Here is a 7,036-nt window from a genome sequence, read left to right as displayed (position 1 = left end):
TGTGGCTACACTGAGGATCGAACCACCACTCTTGCGGGTCCAAGTCACGTACCTTAACCACTACTCTACAGGCTCCCAACGAGCTGTTTGGTACCGGGCATGGCAGCCTGTCACCGTTGCTGTGTGTGTGAATGGACGAATGAGAGGCGTCAGTTGTAAAAGGTTTTGGATAAAAGCGCATTTACTCCATACCATCAGGTCTCCCGGTCTGCAGACAGCCTCAGCCTCCGTGCCGGGGTGTGATCCTCCAGCCATCCCCTCCCCCAGCTCTCACCACTCACCTGCACTTACCGCTCTAATCTACACCTGAGCTCACCTAGACATACACCAATTAAACAAAAATGTCAGGATTAGGGCGAAGAATGGGAAAGGTTTTGGGGGAGATGTCTGTGGTTGCAGGAGAGATGACGGTAAAGTCGGCATGAGTCATTCATAAAAGTTAGAGAAAGGGGGCGATTGTTAAAAACTCTCCACAGCGCAGCAGAAATGCTGCGTTTGAGAAGGAGTTACTTATCGACACAAAAATGTCTTAACAAGTGTTTTTTAGTCTTTAAAAAATCCTCTCACGTATTAGCTTGCTTTATGTTACTCTTTGCTTGACAAGTTAATCATGAGTAAAACTCACCTCAGTGGCAAACTTTTTTGCCTGTTTACGGGTAAATATAAGGCTAAAAGACTTGAGATTGACTTGTTTCTTGGTGTTTGCAGTGTTTGGCTGCAGACTGAAAGCGCCCCCCCTTTTTAAACTGGCTCCCAGCCCGTCACCGTGTGCTCCCATAGTGGGCGGGGCGGATGTGTCATCATTACACCCCTGGGCGGGCCGGGGGGGGGGGGCAGGGGCAAAAACGATTTGCCTCTTGAAGGGGTTCAAAAGAGGGCAATTACACTGAAGCAACCAAATGAACAGATACCCCACAGTTTTGAGAAAACACAGGAGGTCTTTGAGGGAAGGGCCACACCTTGTGAACAACAGGAGCCTGGATTGGAGGATAATTACGGGATTTATGGAAAGTTCGGGGGGGGGGGGGGGGTGAAACATCCTCCCTCTCGACTGAAGCAGAACGGAGGCAGCCATTGGCTCAGATTAGAGATGGAGAGGGAGATGGGGGGGGGGGGGGGGGGGTGTAGGGAGATGGCGTGTAGGAGCTGAGGCCTGTGTTTGCGTAGGGAAGGCGTCCATTTTGAACACGCACAAAGTCAGCTTTACTGAATAACCCTGAAAGAGCCTTTGACTGGGGGGTCCCTTTGGCAGGAGAGCTCACCTGCAGAGAGGGGTCTAAAGCCTCTTCCCAGGCCCAGCAGCTGCCAGGGCTGGAGGTCTGGGCACCTCAGGGGGGCAAGAGTGGAAGCCGCGGAGCCTTGCAATGCCACGCCACTTAGTGACAGAAGGCTTGTGCCAAGCCCGCAAAAAAACAAGAATGAAAAGTACCCTCCGGAGTCGACTAAATATCGGGGGGGTGGGGGGGGGGGGGACTTCTATCCACACCGCCCCCGCACCCCCCCCACCCCCCGGGTCCTCTGTAAGGGACAATGGGCCGCTCCAAAGATCCGCACCGCGGAAATATATCAACAATCGCCAGGGAGAGGCTAAAGAACTCGGGCCGAAGTGTGGAAGCCATCAATTACCCCCAGCGAAAGTTAAAGCCCCCATGCTGAGGAGCGGGGGGGGGCATTAGAATGCATTGGGCCGGGGGCATTAGAATGCGGCGTGGTCAGGAGGGCAGAAGCCCAGGGAACACTCTGAATGCACCGGGGACCTGGAGTCAAAGCTCTGTTTTCACTGCAAATAAAAGTCTGTCTTGAGTGTCTTAGTCTTGTAATAAGATCTTGTTTTTTACACTCTCAGGTAGGAAATATTAACTTGTTTTAAGTTACCATTTGCTTGACAAGTAAAATTTTCCTAGCCCATTGGCAAATCTTATTTTAGATTTTGAGTCTCAATGTCAGACTAAAATACTCATTGAGATTGACGTACATTTCGGTTTTCACAGTGTTTGCATTTATAAAAACGGCCACACCAGCTGTCCAAGGACCTTGGGTTTGGGAAACCAGGCGTTACCCCTCAACAGCACTCCTCCAGATAAGAAATGTCATTTCAGCCTGAGCAAGAGTAGCTCTAAACTACACATCGTCCCCCCAAACTCTCTGATTCCGGACTGACGCTTTACATTTTTGCCAGAAACCGTTAGAGAAACAAGTAAGGCTTGAGAACTCTGTACTCTTAATGGGAAGAGGGGGTTTTTATTTTAAAAAGGAATATTAAAGCGCACGCCCTGCGTGTTTGAGACACAAAGCCTCCTCAGCTCTCTGCTTGGCCAGCAGCTCGTTCACGCCGCCTTTGAAGCGATTTTCACAGTCAGAAAAGTGTGATTGTGTTTTCCAGCTCATTAAACACCAGGACAACAGAGCCTCCCCTGACCATAACCCCCCCCACCCCCCCCACCCCCCTCTCTCTCTCTGAGAGAGAAAGAGTGAGGGAGAGAAAGAGAGAGAGGGGGGAGGAGTGAGAGAGAGCGTGAGTCAAACCTTTCAGTGGATAGGCTACAGCAGCAGAAGACTGAATATGTCTAAAAAAATAAGTAATAAATACCTACTGTGTGCTCACTGAGTGTATATTTAGAGAAACAGAATGTGTGTGTGTGTGTGTGTGTGAGAGAGAGAGAGAGAGAGAGAGAGAGAGAGAGGGGCACAGTGAGAAAGATAGAAAAAGGTGGTCAGAAAGAGAGAGAAACAGATTATTACATGTTTTTTTTTAAGGTTTGTGATTAAACCTTGTGCTCTCTCTGTACTGGGGAGTTTCTCAGTGAGAGGGGTTGAGAGGGAGATAAGATTTGACCCAACATAAAAAATAATGTTCTTAAGAGCCCTTTTCCATCTCCCTTTAATCTTAATCATGGACTCACTTCCCATTGTACTGATATGTCTGAACAGAAACAGATGGACTACAGCAGACCTAATGCCTCAGACCTCACCAGGCAATGCACACAGCACCCTACACACAATCACAACAACACCCTACACACAGTCACAACAACACCATACAGTCACAACAACACCTACACACAATCACAACAACACCCTACAAACAGTCACAACAACACCCTACAGTCACAACAACACCTACACACAATCACAACAACACCCTACAGTCACAACAACACCTACACACAATCACAACAACTCCCTACAAACAGTCACAACAACACCCTACACACAATCACAACAACACCCTACACACAGTCACAACAACACCCTACAGTCACAACAACACCTACACACAATGACAACAACACCCTACAAACAGTCACAACAACACCCTACAGTCACAACAACACCTACACACAATCACAACAACACCCTACAAACAGTCACAACAACACCCTACAGTTACAACAACACCTACACACAATCACAACAACACCCTACAAACAGTCACAACAACACCCTACAGTCACAACAACACCTACACACAATCACAACAACACCTACACACAATCACAACAACACCCTACACACAATCACAACAACACCCTACACACAGTCACAACAACACCCTACAGTCACAACAACACCTACACACAATCACAACAACACCCTACAAACAGTCACAACAACACCCTACAGTCACAACAACACCTACACACAATCACAACAACACCCTACACACAATCACAACAACACCCTACAAACAGTCACAACAACACCCTACAGTCACAACAACACCTACACACAATCACAACAACACCCTACACACAATCACAACAACACCCTACAAACAGTCACAACAACACCCTACAGGCACAACAACACCTACACACAATCACAACAACACCCTAGTCACATCAACACCTACACACAATCACAACACCCTACAGTCACAAGACACCCTACACACAATCACACACAACACCATACACACATTCACACACAACACCCTACACACAGACACAACAACACCCTAGTCACAACAACACCCTACACACAATCACACACAACACCCTACACACAGTCACAACAACACCCTACACACAATCACACAACACCCTACACACAGTCGCAACAACACCCTACACACAATCACACACAACACCCTACACACAGACACAACACCACCCTACAGTCACAACAACACCCTACACACAGACACAACACCACCCTACAGTCACAACAACACCCTACACACAGTCCCATGATCAGGCTCATCTGTGGAGGCTTCGATTCAGAACGTCCAGGTGCTTCAGAATGGAATGGAACAGAGAGACAGAGAGACGCAGAGACAGGTGAGCAGGGGAGAATGCAGGTGAGTGTGTAGGTAATGTGCAGGTGTGTCAGAATGGAACAGAGAGACAGAGACGCAGAGACAGGTGAGCGGGGGAGAATGGAGGTGAGTGTGTCGGTAATGTGCAGGTGAGGAAGTCTTCAGGTATAGGAGAACTCATATCCTGAAGATTGGCCGATCACACCAGTAATCACCATTCCACCTTCACCTCACACAGCTTCAGTTCAGCAATTACAGAAATGAACCCGACTAAATAAAAAAAGAGAAATCATTATAGTTTTAGTTGTAAGTCAAATTTGAGTGCTTTTTAATGCGGGTTAACCTCATGCCCCATTGCCAACATAAAGATTACACATGATGGCAGCTACTGCAGTGGGATAATTGTGCATAATCATAAGGTATGAATACATGGTGTTTTGGTGTCTGTTCACAGCTTAATATAATAATATTGTGAGAATCTACACTTCACTTGCATGGATCCCATGGAGGTCTGTTGTTAACAAAATGGCTTGCAAGAAGCAAATGAAACCTTTGTATCTTTAAGCCATGTTGGATTACAGAATTACTATTATCAAACATAAGAGGGGATGACCTTGCCCGGGCAACTTTTCATGAAATCAAATGAAACCAAAGACACAAAAGTGTATCCTTTATCTTTGCTTATTGCATTACAAGGAAGGTAGAACGTTTTCCTGAAGTGGAAACAATGTATTTTCCAACACCAAGGTTAGCATGCTTGAAAACGTGTGACCCAACCAGAGTTTTAACCATGAAACGGCAGCCATTTTAAAGAGTTACAAAACCAACCAATCAGAAGCATGTGTTCCAATATTTAATTTTCATTGGCTTTGATACCTATTCCACAGCTGTATTGAGACAGTGTGAGGAAAACAGGCACTGGATTAATCTGGGGGGGTATTGAATTGCATATGCTCTTAAACCCTTAAATAAGCTGATGAATGGATCTGATATCTTTTGTGCATCCATTCATTAGCTGGTAAAGAAGAATTGGCGCGATAGCATTTAACTCACCGGGGGACATGCCATAGAGTTATCAATTCACACCCACTGACCCTCCGCCCCATCCAAAAATATAATTCTGTTAGTATGAATATGGTTTCTGGTTCATATTTCTGCGATGACTATCTTTGCACAATGGGCAGCATTCATTCACATCGATTAAAGACGCCACGTGACCCTGCCCATGAGTTTAATCCAGGGAAAGAGACGCAGTGAACTGTTTATTAACCAGCGGAAGCACAAAGCCATGAAAGGCCATCTCGTCACAAAGCTTTCGCTTCTAAAATACAGCCAGGCAAGAGTCTCAACGGCATTTTGAAACAAGTCCTTCTTTCACTCCAACCTCTTCAGTTTGCCTGCCTTTTGTTGCCACTGTTGGGAAATTAATTTTATTTAGCATTACGAGATTGAGATAGACTTAACACACCCACACATATTTATACACAGTATACTGTATATTTGTGTCCACACCCACTGTGTGTGTGTGCACAGTACATGGAACAAATATGAACCTAGGTCATCTGCCAACAAAAACTTCATTATTTATTTTCCTGTCTACATTTGAGAACGTGTCGCTACTTAAATATGACAGAGATGCATTTCCTTGCAGATACGTTTGAATACACACAGGAGTAAGTCTGTTTCTTGAGCGATTGAGCCAAGGTAAATATGAATGTGCATTGTGGCAAACATGGGACATATTTACACAGCGGCGTTTCTAACGGATCTGAAGCGGACAGAAATCCGTTCTGCAGCCAGCATCTCAGCCGCACATGATGTCCTGTATCTCCATCGCTCCTGAGAAGTTCATCTGTACAGCTCCGTTAATGTATTTGTACATTATTCATTCATGTTCACAACTATACTACTCATAGTAAGAAGTTATGAGTAAGAGCTGACTATCTGGGCAGTCTAAAGAAACAGAACAGAAACAACACTGATTTGCCCATGTATACTGCAGCAGCAGTGTTGCCAACCTGCGAGCAAAAGAAAAAGCTCATTCCTCAGATGTGGGACAGACCAAAATGCATCATGGCTATTGGTATGTCATCTCTAGGCTCTTTTTTTTCTTCCTCTACCAGCAGACATCCTTCTGCACTGTTTCTGATCGCATTTCAGTCACAAGCTCCACGGTTGCTTGAAACCCACTGTTGCATGCCTGCATGCACGCAGTATAATGTAATGGAGTGTGCTCCATAACTAATTTGCATTACATTTCCTAACTGGATCTAATTACCAAGATATAATTCCTTGCTTTCAATACCTTGTCATTGCTCTTGTTACTGGAACAACAGTTATATTGTGTTTATTGTCAGGGAGTAGGCTTAAAGCTTTTTGAGTTGGGATGTAAATAAACGTTTCATTTTTTTGGTTTATTGTGTATGTACAAAGAGAACGCTTGAAAGGCAGCAGAGTCTGTGCAGAAGACCCGAATGAGCACGAGAACACAAAGAGGAAGATGAAAAAAGGAAAAAGGGGCGCACTGAAATAAAATTGAAACAGTAAAATGATTTGAACCGTCGCAAACCCCATCATATGTTAGATCAGGGATCATGAAATCTGGCCCTGGAATCCAAATCCAGCCCTGGTTTTCTTTTCTCCCAGGTAAGTAACGGAACAGTTAGTGTTGCTGATTGGCCAGTCTCTCTTCACACCTGACTCCCAGGTAAAGGGAGGGTGAACACACCTGACTCCCAGGTAAAGGGAGGGTGAACACACCTGACTCCCAGGTAAAGG

Source organism: Conger conger, chromosome 18 (assembly GCF_963514075.1).
Source record: "Conger conger chromosome 18, fConCon1.1, whole genome shotgun sequence".
NCBI classification, from domain to species: domain Eukaryota; kingdom Metazoa; phylum Chordata; class Actinopteri; order Anguilliformes; family Congridae; genus Conger; species Conger conger.
This window is presented reverse-complemented; position numbering follows the sequence as displayed.